The 16212-nt window shown below is 38.5% G+C and overlaps 1 long non-coding RNA gene across 1 annotated transcript in view; it reads right to left on the bottom strand.

Annotated features, from left to right (window-relative positions):
• Positions 1-11776: 11776 nt before the first annotated feature.
• The window catches only part of LOC145723696 (uncharacterized), a 30734-nt gene continuing 26298 nt past the window's right edge, over positions 11777-16212 (bottom strand). The window contains exons 4-5 of the long non-coding RNA XR_014148952.1: positions 14063-14199; positions 11777-11867 (exon numbers count right to left, since the gene is read on the bottom strand). This is a non-coding gene — a long non-coding RNA (uncharacterized LOC145723696). The remainder of the gene's footprint in view (positions 11868-14062; positions 14200-16212) is intronic.

Raw genomic sequence — 16212 nt, forward strand, 5'->3', positions numbered from 1 at the left:
GGAACGGCGTGTGCAAAAGAGCAGTGCAATGTAGGAACTACATTAGGATGGCTGACGGAGAACATGTTACAGCAGTCAAGTTCTGCCCCCAAACCTAAAAATGACAGTATACACAGTGTTTTGGAAAATCCATAACAGTGCTGGGAAACAAGAGGTAACTCTCAGTGACCTGAAACTTTGAGGGAACTTAGTAAGATAGATGACAAATAAAATTGGATGAGAGGGGGATAACCCTACCCCAAGTGAGGGCAGAAAGGCTGTGCTATAAAACAGAGACCACGCTCTTTTTAGGATTCCTAGCTCTGAGGCTGCTGACAGAGGAGATTGAAATAGTCCCAAGTCCACCCAAGGATGGGGGTAGTTTGGAAAACGGAGTAACAGTGGCCCCACAACTCATGGTCTAGTTGTTTGCACAACAGGCAGTAAAATGGCCACTCAGAGGTGGGAGCAGTGAGGACAGAGCCCTGGTTCAAAGTATGGGCAAGGAGTGGGGAGGTGCTGATACACGGGGGAGACCAAGTCCCCCAGCCTGAGGATAGCTCCATCCCACAGTCTGGCCAGTAGGGTGTTCCCCCCACTCCAGCACTAAAAAAGGATGGGGCAGATGGCTCCTTAAACATGGGTTAATAGGGAATATCAAATATGAGAAAAATGTGCAACCAAGAATTATCCAACATGTAAGGGTATATAATAGAGTAAATATGAAGCCCTTATTAAAAAAAAAAAAAACTTGCTTGGAAATGTGTTGACTCTGCAACACTTGCACACTGCCTAAAGAACTCAGCACTGTCATGGCCCACAGACACATGAGAAAATGCTCAACATCGCTCGGCATCCCAGGGAAATCCAAACCAAAACCTCAATAAGATATCACCTCACACCAGTCAGAATGGCTAAAATTAACAACTCAGATAAGGACAGATGTTGGTGAGGATGCAGAGAAAGGGGACCCTCTTACACTATTGGTGGGAATGCAAACTGGTGCAGTCAGTCTGGAAAACAGTGTGGAGGTTCCTCAAAAAGTTAAAAATAGAGCTACCCTATGACTCAGCAGTTGCACTACTAGGTGTTTATCTAAAGGATACAAGCATAGTGATTCGAAGGGCCACACACACCCCAATATTTATAGCAGCCATGTCTACAATAGCCAAAATATGAAAAGAGTCCAGATGTCCATTGATGGATGAGTGGATAAAGAAGATGTGGTATATATACACAATGGAATATTACTCAGCCATCAAAAAGAATGAAATCTTGCCATTTGCAATGACATGGATGAAACCGGAGGGTATCGTGCTAAGTGAAATAAGTCAGTCAGAGAAAGATAAATACCATATGATTTCATTCCTATGTGGAATTTAAGAAACAAAGCGGATGAACATAGGGGAAGGGAAGGAAAAATAAAATAAGACGAAAACAGAGAGGGAGGCAAACCATAAGAGACTCTTAACTCCAGGGAACAAACTGAGGATTTCTGGAGGGGAGGTGGGTTGGGGGGATGGGGTAACTGGGTGATGAGCATTAAGGAAGGCACATGATGTAATGAGCACCGGCTGTTATATGCAACTAATGAATCACGAAACTCTGCTCCAGAAACTTACAAAAAAAAAAAAAAAAAACGAACTCAGTATTGTCTAAAAGAGTGGAGTTAAGGAAAGAAAGGTATGAGAATTTAAGGATTAACATAAGTCCCTGTGTGGTCTAGGCAGAGATTAATCAGAATATGTGGAATAAGTGATTTGCAAAGAATAAGTGGTTTTGTCTCTGGAGCACACAAATCCCAGTTGTGCTATGAGTAAAAATAATTGGTCTGTGGTCCTATGAGCATATGCATCTCACAAGCTGGGATCAAACAATTTGAGAATCTGTGTTGTGGAATATGACATGGCACAGTTTATCATTTTGAGAGTCATGTGGTTTTGGTCTCATTTCTCACAAGAGAGACACAAAATTTAGCAGAGTGAATCTGTAAGTAAAAGTTGGCTTGTTTACAAAAAGGAAATTTAAAATCCTCTCAGGACTAGTGAGGAGATCACTCCTGCAACACAAGAGTGAGCTATTATGGGGAAGAAACTAGAGATATTTGAAATAAGAATCCAGTTCTTCCCCAAAGAGAATGGGCTGAATAGAAGGATGCAAGAAACCCCACAAATTAATGAGTTAGAAGGGGGGGAAAGATGCACAAATGGAAGGCATAAAATAAAGTTTAAATGTGGTTAATGGATCCAAAAGATGCAATTCCTTTAAGGGGGAGATGCAAACAAAAAATAGACATTGTGGAAGGCATAAGACAGGCAAAGAAATAGTGCAAGAAGTTTCTCCAGAGCTTAAGAAGACCAAAAAAAAAAAAAAAATAATAACACTTCAAGAGTTTCATGAGCATGAGACATAAGGATGGACAAGAAGAAACACCTACACTTTGAGCGAAATTGGGGAACACCAAGAGGGAAGAGTAATTCCTAAGATCTTTTCTTTTTAAAGAAAAATGAAGGGCCTACAGAGAGAGCAAGAAACTGAAGACAATGCAGCAGCTGCACCTGAGTTCCAGAATTCCATACTTGCGTAGAATTCTATCTACTGTAATCTAAGGGCTGGACAGTGAAACAAGGAATAAGAGAGAAAGAGGGGGTAAAGGGGGGTAAGAAAGAGAAAAATAAGGAGAAAAATCTCTTTACTGTTTAAAAATAACAATCCAGAACTAAAATCCTATAACAGCACTGCCCAATAAAAATATAAGGGCAATATACTGTGGGCCATATCTGGAATTCCAAATTTTCTAGTAAAGCCACATGTCAAAAAGAGTAAAAAGAAAAGATGAAGTGAAATTTCACAATATATTTTATTTAAACCAGTATATTGAAAATTTTACCATTTCAGCATGGAATTGATGTTCAAAGATGTTAATGAGATATTTTACATTCTTTTTTTTAAGTCTTCAAATATAGCATGGATTTTAGCACTTCTTCATTCTAAGCAGGCATTTTTCCGGGGCTCAGTAGCCACATGTAGCCAGTGGCTACTGTACTGATTAGCAGTCCTAGATGATCTCGCCATGCTAGGAGACAGGAGAAGGATTGGGTAGAAAATAAAGTCTGAATAAGACTTAAATCCCAAGTAAAGTTGGCAGGGAAAACTAATTCTCAATATTGGTAAAAATAAATTGTAATACACTTAAACACATTATAAGTGATTATAAAAATAATCATCATAGAATAGAAATAAAAGATATACTTCTAAAACATTGCAAAAAAAACATAAAACAAAGAAAAGTTGGTAAATCCCATGAAAGTGTGAAAGCTACAGTAAGTAAGCCCTGTGAAAAGAAAATTTAAAAGTTAGGGAGCGCCTGGGTGGCTCAGTCATTAAGCGTCTGCCTTCGGCTCAGGTCATGATCCCAGGGTCCTGGGATCAAGCCCCGCATCGGGCTCCGTGCTCCGTGGGAAGCCTGCTTCTCCCTCTCCCACTCCCCCTGGTTGTGTTCCCTCTCTCGCTGTGTCTCTCTCTGTCAAACAAATAAATAAAATCTTAAAAAAAAAAAATGTAAAAGTTAGATGGCATGACCATGTCCAAATAAATCTGTAATGCCAACTAATATGAAGTGATAAGATTAACCTGTTAAAAGACAAGAGATCCTCAGATTGGATTTAAAAAACAAAGCAAAACAAAAAAATTATGTTCTATGACAAACACACTTGAAACAAAATGAAGAGAAATGTTGAAAATAAAGAAACAGAAAAATGTGCAAAACAAATACTAACAACAACAAAAAAAAGGGCAGGTATAGCTAATGCCAGACAAAATTCAAGCAAAAAGACTTTAAAGAGGAAATGATACTAAGTATTTGATAAAAAGAAAAATGTACCAAGAAGATATATTATTTAAAAAACTTTATAGATCCATGCAATATAAAACAAAAACTATGAAGAATAAAAGAAAATTTGTAATTCTAAAAATATAGGTGAGAGATTTTAACACATTTTTCTTGGAATTCAACATATCAAATATGCAGAAATAAGTAAAAATAAAGGAGATTTAAATTACACCATTAATATGTTTGATCTAAAAACTATGTATTAATCTTTCATATCTAAAAGTAGAAAATGAGCATTCCTTTTTCTTAAGCAAATGATTAATTATAAAACACAAACCAGCAATGTACCAGCCTGCCAGGTCCACCATTACCTCCAGCTGTTTGTCCCTCCACAGGGACTCTCCAGTGAGGTGGATCCTCACTGTGAGGTGGATCCTCATGGACCATGGCTTCCCTGCTTTGGCTTCTGGATGGATCTGCCCCTGGAGAGACCTGGCAGGGGACCACAGGGGTGAGGAGGAGAGTGAAGTCAGGGTTCTTCCCCCACACTCTCTTACAGCTTCTGTCAACTTGCCTTCTTACAGAGCTCTCTGCCTCTGGGGCCAGAAAACTGCCCCTCCTCTATCCCCTCCAAGCCTAGGGCTGTTGCCATCTCTTGAGCAAACTTGACTAATGTCATCAGCATTTTGCCATTTTTGATTCATCTGCTCCCAACTCCAAGGCACATACACTTTTATTTGGGGAGAGGGACTGTTTTAAAGAAAATCCCAGGTACTTTTTTCACTCCTAATTAATTAAAAGGCATCTCAAATCTGAAAAAAAAGGGGGGGGCAGAATTCTTTTGATATAATCACCATGCCATATGATCCTTAATCAAATAAAAAAATAAATTATTTTTTTTAAAAAACAAAACAAAAATAATATGTCCTGATAACATCTAATATCTAGACATTTCCAAGTTTCTTAATTATCCATATATGCCATTTCACAGCAGGATTTTTAAAAGTCTATTAATTTTAAGTATTTGTTATGTCTCTTAAGTTTCTTTTCATTTTAAATTGTCCCCTTTTCTCTCACATTACTGTCTTGTTAAAATCACTGGGCCTATAGCGTGTCCCATTCTGAGCTCACCTGACCTTGCCCACCCGATGTCCTTCAACCTGCTCCCCCATCCTCCATTCACCCATTCAGCCCATAGACTTGAGATTGAATGCAAACAGATCCTTAAATGTATAATACTCTTTTTTTTTTTTGCAAGAATACTTCATACATTGTGCGGTGTGTTTCTTATTAAAACATGTAGAACTTATATAATATCCACTTGTGACACTTTCATACATCTTAATATTGATCAGTGTGTTCAAATGAGAGTTTATGTTTAGAGATATGGGAGGCCTCTGCTGCTTTTCTATTTTATGTATTTTTAAGACAGAAAATTTCTTGAATTTTAAGAAAGATGAAGTTTATCACATCAACCTTTGAAATTTTGTAGCACACACATCCCCCTGAATAAAAGTAAGAGAGATGACATACAGGCAGAAAATGTTTTCAAACTATAAAAGAAAATAATTTTCTAAACATAAATAATTGCAAAGAAAGAAACACAGCTGATGAATAACAACTAAAAAGAAAGAAAAGCAACTAGTAGGAAAGTAAGCAAAGGATGCCATCAGGGAATTCCTAGAAAAGGAAGGTGATCATCAATAAAAGCACAAAAAGGGCTCCATCACAGTAATAATTAGGGATCAAATTAAAATATTAAGATACTGCCTTTATCTTATTGGTAAATTTTAATAGTTTGAAAATAAACATTCATTCACTTATTCAACAAATATTTTTGCATACCAAACCTGTGCCAGGCCTAATGCTAGGCATAGCTGAAAACCAAGTAGGTGCCCTATCCTTGAGAAACTTGCATTACTGAACAAGCAATAGTCAATAAATAAATAAACAAAGAACAACTTAAGTTCATATAATTGCATCTCTACCAATAAATGAACAGCATCACTTTGTAGACGGGAGTCGGGGGTTGGATGAGCTGTACAGGGAAAGCCTCACAGGATAAAAGGTGAGTGATTGAGATGTTTCTGCCCATATGAGTATCTGGAGGTGGGGATGGTGTTGGGGTGGAGGTGGAGTGGACAGAGCTTTCCAGAATGAAGAGCTGGGCAAATATCCAAAGATGGGAATGAGTCTGCCATTTTGGAGGCATAAGAGGTCAGTGTGTCCAGAGCATTGTGGCTGGTGTAGTATGTGTCCTATTATATCATGTCAGAATTTACATAATATAACCATTTGTCATGAGCAGGGTGAGATGTGAAATTCCAAATGTAGAATGAGACAATATCAAGGAAGGATCAAAATGACCACTTCAAAAAGTTTGGATGTGACTTAAAATGCTGTGAGAATCCCTGAAAACTTTGAGATAGAGGAGAGATGTGATCTGACTTTTTTTTTTTTAAGTTTATTCTGGGACTAGGTGGAGAAAGTATTGAGGATAGAAGAATGGAAGCAGGGAGAACAGTTTGGAGCTGAAGAGGAGAGAATAAGCAGGTAGAGTCTCAGGTCTTGCCAGCAGACTGGATAATTAAAAAGAGAAAAGGAGGAACAAAAGATGACTCCAGGTTTTGTCTTGGGCACCTGGGTGAATGTTGGTGCCATCGACTAAAATAAAAGGAGATGAGAGGAAGCAGAGGTCCTTGGAGTAGTTTCAAGACTGCTGGCTAATAGGAACCACTGAAAACATCAGCAGCAAAAGGAAATAATCAGTTTGGCCATTTTTGAAGAATGATTTAGGGAAGGGTAATGATCCTAGGGATTACCAAGAAGTGAATATAGGGGTTCTTGCAACAGCTTAAGGGACTCAATAGTAAGACTCAAAACCAAGGTCATGAGAACAGTGGAAAAGAGAAGACAGTTTCCAGAGAAATGAATAAGGTAGAACATAAAAGTCTGTTGGATGGTTGGGGAGGAAGCCAGAAAGATAAAGTAACCATGAGGACTCCCAGATTTTTGGCCTGAGTAAAGATGCGAAAAGGGTATCATCCAACAAATAAAAAGGTTAAAAATAATGGAGAACAAATGTCTTTCTCTGGATAAAGCTGTACATTTCTCAAGGATTGGGCCCAGGCCCAAATGGTGGTGGGTTGAAATGGACAGATTAATACAACAACAATGGTCACAACAGGAACATTGAAACCACTGGTTTCATTATCATTCCCTGATAATAAACTTGATTAACTTACTACAACATTGCTACTTGCTCCTTGAGAAACAGTAACAAAGATATTTGATACACTGTGTATCAAAGTGTAGGATGGGAGAATAAGTAGGGCAGGAGAATTGCTTTACTTTTATTCATAAACAATATTATGAAAATATGGGCAACTTTTCAAAGAACTGTTTAGGGTTGTGAAGGATGATGAATAGAGAAGTGGGCAAGTTGCTTGATCAGAAGATAAAAGAGGGCTTCTTTACAGACAGCCCATCCTCAGCACTGGCTTGAAGACCCATAGGTGAGTCCCAGTCAATTAAGCCTAGTTATTTGTCAATAACATTAAAATAACATGATTTACAAAGAGTATGAATTGAGCATATTCAAGCACAAAGGTATTCAACTAATTCCTGAATTGAATCCAATTTTATATTTATTTTCCTTCTTTTTCAGCATTGCTAAAAGAATATTTTCAATGGACAGATTTTTTTTTTTTTTTTTTTTTACAGTTCTTATCCAAAATTATCTAGGGAACTACTTAATTTCCTTTTACTCTAGCAACTGGATGAATGTAACTCAGATTAACGGTCATTTCTCACTAGTAATTATTCATTACAGATGGCTGAGAAATATTTCAAAAAGTCATGCTTACACAATGTTGAATACCAACTTTAAAAATTATTAATTCAACAATTTCAAATAAACTTCCAATCAAGAACTGAAGTGATTTCATAATGCATCTAAATATTGACTTTTGTTCTTCAACTTTTGGGTGTTTCAATAGCAAGATAAGGAAATACCAACCAGGGATTAAAATCCCAGCCTTGTGATCATTATACATTATGATTTGTGTGATGGTACAGATGGACACGGAAATAGTGAGCACTGGTTAATCTGGTCTGTAATACCTCATGTTTCTCTTACACCTCAGCTGGAGAAATGTGTTTTACTATCTACCACTAATAAATATTCTTTCCCTCTTTGTATTCAAGAAGCATTAGTTATATGATACTCTATTTCCACTCTAATTTGTACTCTGATTACACTAAAAATTGGATATTACAATTCTTAGTGATATACCGCATAATCCAGAGTGTCCTAAAAATCCCAGAGAGATGGTTGACCAGATGCCCAAACACTGCTAGTGTGGCTTTCTTTCATTCCTAGAGAGGTTTAAAGGAGTTGTATTATTTCTTGAACTTACATTCCTACTTTCTACACCTTGTGGGTATGAGAGGATTTACACAACAGTGTTTCTCCATGTTTTATTAAAGATAAGATACGCCAGAATTACCTGGATTGCTGATATGTTTTCTGCAGGACTTTCCAGCTCCTAAAAAAAGTGCTGTTTCTTTGCTTCTCTGATATTTAAAATTATTGGTTATAGCATTTCCCAAGTGTGTTGCATGTTTTAACCAAGAATTTCATGTGACCGGTATATATTTTTTTCTCTCATAGCTGACACATCCTGGGAAGCACACTTTTACCAACATGAATGAGATCTAGATAAGGAATAGCTATCTCTGTATTAAACATGACTGACTTTTAAAAAGGTTATAATTTGACTCATTTTGCTTTCTAAAATGTAAGAATCAGTAATTAATCAATAGATACATCAAAAGATACAGACAGACACAAATTTCTTAAAAATGTGTCCCTGGGGTGCCTGGGTGGCTCAGTTGGTTAAGCGACTGCCTTCGGCTCAGGTCATGATCCTGGAGTCCCAGGATCGAGTCCCGCATCGGGCTCCCTGCTCGGCAGGGAGTCTGCTTCTCTCTCTGAACCTCCCTCCTCTCATGCTCTCTATCTCATTCTCTCTCTCAAATAAATAAGTAAATAAATAAAATCTTTTAAAAAAAAAAGGAAAAAAATGTGTCCCTGAAGTTCACTGATGCTCATGCCTATATCTCCTGAGATAAGGCAAGGAGAGAAGTAGAACCATTTTCTGAAAAAAGGAAATTAGTAGCCAGAGCACTCCAGCATAGTCAAACCTGCCTTCCTATCACAGTAATGAAGACATATATTAGGAAGGGCAAGTTAATAAGAATAAGCATATTAAAGATAAATTATCCAGAATAATACAAATTTTTTATCTGATTAAAAATGGGCAGAGGACATGAACAGACATTTCTCCTAAGAAGACATCCAGATGCTCAACAGACACAGGAAAAGATGCTCAGCATGACTAATCATCAGGGAAATGCAAATCAAAATCACAATGAGATATCACCTTATACATGTCAAAATGGCTAAAATCAAAAACAAAAGATATAGCAAGTGTTGGTGAGGATGTAGAGAAAACCTCATGCACTGTTGGTGAGAACGCAAATTGGTGTGGCCTCTGTGGAAAACAGTATAGGAGGTTTCTCAAAAAATTAAAGATAGAATTACTAGATGACCCAGTAATTCTACTATTGAGTATTTACCCAAAGAAAACAAAAACACTAACTTTAAAAAATATATGCACCCATATATTTATTGCAGCATGATTTATAATAGCCACGATATGGAAGTAACCCATATGTTCACTGATAGATGAATGGATAAAGAAGATGCAGTATATACACACAATGGAATATTCCTCAGCCATAAAAAGGAATGAGATCTTGCCACTTGCAACAACATGGATGGATTTACTTGGTATAATGCTAAGTGAGATAAGACCATCAGAGAAAGACAAATACCATATGGTTTCATTCATATGTGGACTTTAAGAAACAAAACAAATGAACAAACAAACAAAAATGACAGACAAAAACAAACAGATGGTTACCAGAGAGGAGGTGGGTGCCGGGATGGGTGAAAGAGGTGAAGCAGATTAAAAGTATATTTATCTTGATGAGCACTGAATTATATATAGAATTGTTGAATTATTGTATTACACACCTGAACTAATATAACATTGTATGTTAATTATACTTTAATTTTTAAAAAAATAATAAAAAAATAAATTACCCCAAATAATGCAATTTTTTAGCAATCTCATCTAACTCTCACTTTAAAGATGAGGGAGCCAAGGGTGAGAGCAAACAAAACTAGCAAGTGGCATTCCTGAGACTGGAACCCAAGGGTCCTAATGTCTAGCTCACTGTTCTTCCCACGCGAAGACCTTCCTCCTTTGTAGTTTGAGTAAAGGTGACCCTGGTTCAAAAACAAAGGTTTTGGTATCAAGACAAAGCAGTGAACCTGACTTCAAAGGCAGTCTTGAGGGCAAAAAAGGGAATGAATGACTATAAAGCTCATAAGATTTGGCCACAAGTAAATGGAAGGGAGGGTGAAGTTACCTGAGCTGAACCCAGTATGCACAACTAAATCTCCATGATGCCACAGGCGTACAGATCATCGCATCATTATGATTGGGCTATTTAACCATGCACCCTGTTTCTCATTTTTTCTTCAGTACCTGACTATACATTTATTTTGGCAAAAGGATTTATTACTGACTTGGAAATAAATCAGGTACATTTTAGACTCCAAATTCCAATGGCAGGTAGATTATTTACATAGATTTGCATCTAGGTGTTCCTCACTTATTGATATGAAGACAGTCAGAAAATGCACTCTTTGTTACATAGAACTATAGTTGTAGTTTTAGAATGGTTTACAGTGCCATTGGTGGGATCAAAATGATTTTTGGATGAATATGATGATTGCCTCAAAGAAAATTCTTTGTGTGTGAAAGAAAGTATGGTAAGGTATTTGTACTTCCAGTAAACATGTATAAACCACATAAAGGTTGAAATGAGAAGTCACAGAAAAAATAGGGTTATAATAGAGCTTGCTTTGTGTCTAGTTGAAGACCATGTTGCTGCCAATCCTTACCAATTCAGTGAATGTCCCTCCACTCCCAACTGCCAATCCCTGCATCTCTTTGCTGAGGACTTTGGTTGCTGGAGTCTGTTCTTCCTGAAGGTGCTACTGGCTGAGATTTCTGGAAAACTAATACTCCTGGGAACAGACCTTGACCAATCACTGAGACAGTTAGTAGGCAAATGCCCCAGTCCCCTAGCCCCTTGGTTGGGATGACTGAGACTAGTCTTATATACTGGCTCCCAGAGGTTCCCTTGAGGATTCAGCTCCTGTTGCTCACAGAGGTAACTGGCTTGATGATCCAGCCTCTATTAACTGCCTTCCTGTCTCACTTTCCTACTCCTTAACCAATGTTTCCTGGGACCACCCCCTAAATACACTCCTTGCACTTGAATCCTTGGTTTTGGTCTGCTTCTAGGGGTATGCGACTCAGACAATATGACTTGATTCACATTCCTCCTTAGATTAGCTCTGAGAAGGGTTAGAAGCAAGGGTGGAGGTGTACCATGAAGGCCAACATCTTGCTGATTGCTCCCTTGCTAATGCGTTTTCCAAGTTCCAGTTGGGTGAATGCAACCCACTTCTGCATCCCTTCCAACTCAGCACATCCACTGCCAGGAGCAGAGAGCATTGGTGTAAACATGACATTTTCCTCATGCTCAGCAAGACAGGAAGTTCATTAAATTTGGTATAAATCTTTGCCTTTAAAGTGCCAGTTGGTGATTTATTTTCTCCTTCTGTTTAGATTTTTTAGAGCGTAGGTGCCAACCTCTGGAATCCAATCCAAAACCCAAGCGAAGTCCTGTTGATAAATCAACAAAAGCCCTGTTTGCACAACGCAAGCCAAATGCAAATCTCTTATCCTTGAGAGTGAGTCTAATGACCATTTTTCAATGTTATAAAAGGTGCCATGTCAAAGCATCTTACTAATTCTCACCTTGGCTTCTAAAAAACATCCTCTGGCTGCCTTCTTTCAAAGAAAATCCGCAGATAAATAAAACCTCCAAAGGAACACCATGGCGGCAAATCCATCTGAGGAGAAAGAAAATTGCTTCAGGATGTAGTTGCTGGGCATATTTCCACTTATCTCTATATCACATTTGGGCAACACAGTTCATCAGTGTGTGCGTCCTCATCTACTTTTTACACAAGATATAAGAGGAACCTAAATAGCATTGTAAGACATTGCTAACTTCTTGTTATCAACTGAGGCTTGAGCATCGGACCGTAGCCATCTAACCTTCTGTTTCTTCATCTTAGGAATACTGAAAAGATGAAATGCATTCACTTGTCTGCTCCTTCAACCAAGAAATATTTATTGAGCATTTACTCTGTGCCAGAGCTGGGCCAGGCTTGGGGATACACAGGTGGGCCAATGGAAGGAAGGTCAGCGGCAATGAAGCAGCAAAAACAAAGAGACAGACAAAAAATGAGGCTGGGAATGTTAGTGTGAGGCAAAGCACACCAGGCCTCAAAGGCTGTGATGAGAAGTTTGTGCAAAGAGCCATGGAAAACCATTAAAGGGCCTTAAGCAAGGGAATGAGTGGCATGGAAATAAGATAAAGGGCAAGAAAAAAATGAATGAGGTAAGAAATTATAGCATGAGTCACCTAGACCAGGGTCTGGTGCAACACAGGCAGTCAAGAAATGGAAATTCTTGGGCGCCTGGGTGGCTCAGTCGTTAAGCGTCTGCCTTCGGCTCAGGTCATGATCCCAGGGTCCTGGGATCGAGTCCCACATCAGGCTCCCTGCTTGGCAGGAAGGCTGCTTCTCCCTCTCCCACTCCCCCTGCTTGTGTTCCTGCTCTAGCTATCTCTCTCTCTGTCAAATAAATAAATAAAATCTTAAAAAAAAAAAAGAAAGAAAGAAATGGAAATTCTTGCTGCTCTGCTCTACCCCTTTCCCTCAGAAGCAAGAGCTATCAGCCTGCCCTTAACCACCCCCTCTAAGGCGGTATTACCTGGTAACTGTTAAGCCGTCACCTACCTCCATGATCCAATTACCCCATGGGGGCAAAGATCATTTATTCTTTGAGAGGAGGAAATTGGGAATTAAATTTTATGAGCCAACACAGAAAAGGTTTCTGTTGGACAAGAATCATCATAAAATTGTTACACATTTCATATCAATGCATGTAGTGAGGCACAAATGAGGTTATGGAATTCTGGAAGTCATTATATGATCAAAGACAGCTCAAATGGTTGGGTAAGAGTGAAAGAGATATGCCTTCATAAACATCAGGCATGCATCCTTCAAAAGTTCTTGGCAAGTTTGTTAAATCCATTTTTGGCAAATAGAATAAGTATTTGAAAGAACAAGGGCAGTTAATTAGGTATAGCTATTATTCATAAAATTTTGTAATTAGGTAAGAGATAAAAATTGTTGATTATAAGACTTTAGCTTGGAAAATGTTGGAATATAGAGATTTGCAAAGGTAAAGACATCTAAACAATTGAATGTGACTGAATGAAAGGATTTCTGTTGAGCTCATATCCTTAAAATACACAAAAGATGGACAGAGACAAACACTGAGCTGTGTCACCATCAAAAGTTTTAAGGAAACCAGAAGACTAATACTAATGATGCTTTCAAAAACAAAAATTCTAAGAACCTCCAGAAGGCTTTATTTTGCTATATTTAGATCAAGAAGAACAAGGAAGGGATGAACCCATTACTGGGTATAGATTTAATAATCCATCAAGAAGAATGATCTTACAACTGAAAATTTGAAAGAGAGAATCAAAATCCAGCATTGAGGAAATGCTAAGTGCCAGATTTTAAAATGGAAACTGCAAGAACTGGCAGATTAAATCACAGAGCTATCCTTGGTAATTAAAAAAAAAAAAAAAAAAAAGACCCAAAACAAACAAACAAAAAATCCCAAACGCCAACCAAGAGAATTGTTAGAAGTCTGGAGAGAAGCAATGGTTGCTATGTTTTTCAAAGACTCTTTAGGCTGTATTCTGGGCATGATAAACAAGGGAATTTGTGGTTGATCCTTAGAAAAACTCTAAAATGAAAATTTAAACATGATTTCTGAGCTCTTCATAAGGAGTGAGCATCAGGAACCAAACTAAGTTTACCACAACACGTCTTTCCATATGACTTTGATTTTGTTTCTCGTTGTGTTACCAAAGAGGGAGATTGGGACCACACGATAGAGCCACCTGGGTTTATTTCTTGAGGACATGGACAAAAAATTAGTAAAAGACAATTATGCTAGATACCTCTAAATCAGAAATGTCCATTGCTGATGTAAAATGAAGATGAATTCCTCACTGGACACTCCATCTGCTTTGGATTCAGGTTGTCATCCTGGACTTTCTTTGAGTGTGGGTAGAGAAATCCACATATAAAGTTCTTCCTACAAATTAGATAATGCACAGTGAAGAGTTGGTAAACTGTGGTAACCTGTGAATTGTTGGACAATTATATCATAATTCTTCTTAATTTTTAATGCTATCCTTTCTGGCAGGTGGACACTAAGTTATTCTCATCTTCTGGGTAAAAGTGAAGCTTTAGTGATTTGTAGAAAAGCAATTGTATTTGGGGTTAGCTAAATGATAATCATCCTATGGTCCTAGACTGATATGACCAGGGGAAGGAAGTTAAAATTCTCTGATCAACATTGAGCAAAGTGCCCACCACTTCTGCAAGAGTTTTAGCTTGGCAAGGAAACAGGTAAGTTTTGCTTTAACATGGACAGTGGTGCCTGCATTCTGATCCAGCGAGCTCCATTCCAACATGGCCCCGGAGAAGCTCTGCACGGCAGAGCCCTTACATCATCTGCACTATATGTACACTTGGTCAGGCTGTGTAAACTTTGACATGTGGGTGTCAATCTTTCTCATATTTGCAGATGGCTTTATCAGAGCATGATTAGTTTCCAGAACAAATTTGAGCAAAAGAAAACATTACCTACAGTATGTAAGCCAACAGAGCAGCTAGTTTTCAGATTTGTCTATTTACATGGGCACTGGATGTTTTGCTAAGGCTCTCTAAAACTGATGGTAATTGAACAGTGCCAGTGTGTTAGTGGAGGCTGATGAGTTGTAAAGGTTTTATAAACAACCAGGGTGGATTTGGCCACAGCCTTTCTAGTAATGTTTGTTAATCTCCCTGAGCAAGTGTGCACCTAACACAATGTAAATACTCCAGAATTTGGAGGTGTCAATAGTGTAAGTTTTACTGTTTGTAAAATCATTCTTTGATATCATCAGTAAGTTTACTGAATGTCCCATGGCCAAATATAATAAAACCTTAAGTAAGCTCTTGCAGAGAAATAAGGGAAAACATGTGTTTTATTTTTACCCCATTGCATGTTTGTTAAAGGATCATCGTAGACTGATAAATACAGTCGTGGCTGTGCCTGTGTGTAGATTTCTGTTTGGCTCCCAGTGAAGGCGAGTTTTATTTCACTCTGAGAAGGAAAAGCATCTGTTTACAATTATTTCGCGGCTTAGTTTACATATTTTGCTGAGAAAGACTGACTGTAGAATTTCCAGGGAAAATCTGTATTGTCCCCAAATTATCAGCATGGGACAAAGTTTCGTTAAGACTGATCTCAATTAGAATTGAAGGTGTGAGAGTTGCCTGTTATAGCTTTGTTCAGGTACTGAAATTCCTATGCATACACCTGTTTGTGGGTGTGGCTGTGCTTTCAAATGATGTCAAATAATGTCCGATGAGACCTCCCCTTCCATCTGAGCACCCTTGTAAACCACTAGAGGGCCTATCCATTTGCAAGGTTCTCTGGGCGAGGAGAAGAAATCCTTCTAAATATCAGAGAAAAATCTCTGAAAGTTTTTTTGTTTTTGTCTTGTTTTTGTTTTTGGTGAAGAAGCTTACTGACCACGCGCCCCACCCACACCCTCCCCGTTGCTGGTATCTGTGAAAACTTTGGGAATCTGCAGTGCCCAGGATGCACTGGACAAGACGACCGCCCTCGGGGTTAACGACCAGCCTCTCTGGCCGCAGTATTGATGGATGGCAGAGGAAATGAAGCTGCGGTGACATTTTGAAGGGGAATTTGTGAACCACAGATATGAGCATGACCAGCACAGCGTAGCGGCACGTAAAATCAATACAAATAACCCATACCTTAATACCTTGATCCGGGGAAGAGGCTGGATTCATCAGACCCTCAGAGGGGAGCGGCCCGAGGCCACCTGCTCTGGGCGAGCGTGCTATTGACTTGCTCTGCAGAGGCATTAAGCCAACCACAATTAGGAGGCTTTCTTTTTCTTTTCTTTCTTTCATTCCTTTTTTTTTTTTAAGCAGTTCTTTCCCCCAGAAATAATTTTCTGGAGAAATGTGTGCCAGAGTACAAAACATCCTTGAAAAACACCCTTGCAGGGACACTGATCATACATGTTGT

This window comes from Leptonychotes weddellii, chromosome 10 (genome assembly GCF_054177405.1).
Source record: "Leptonychotes weddellii isolate Sample4059 chromosome 10, ASM5417740v2, whole genome shotgun sequence".
NCBI lineage: Eukaryota > Metazoa > Chordata > Mammalia > Carnivora > Phocidae > Leptonychotes > Leptonychotes weddellii.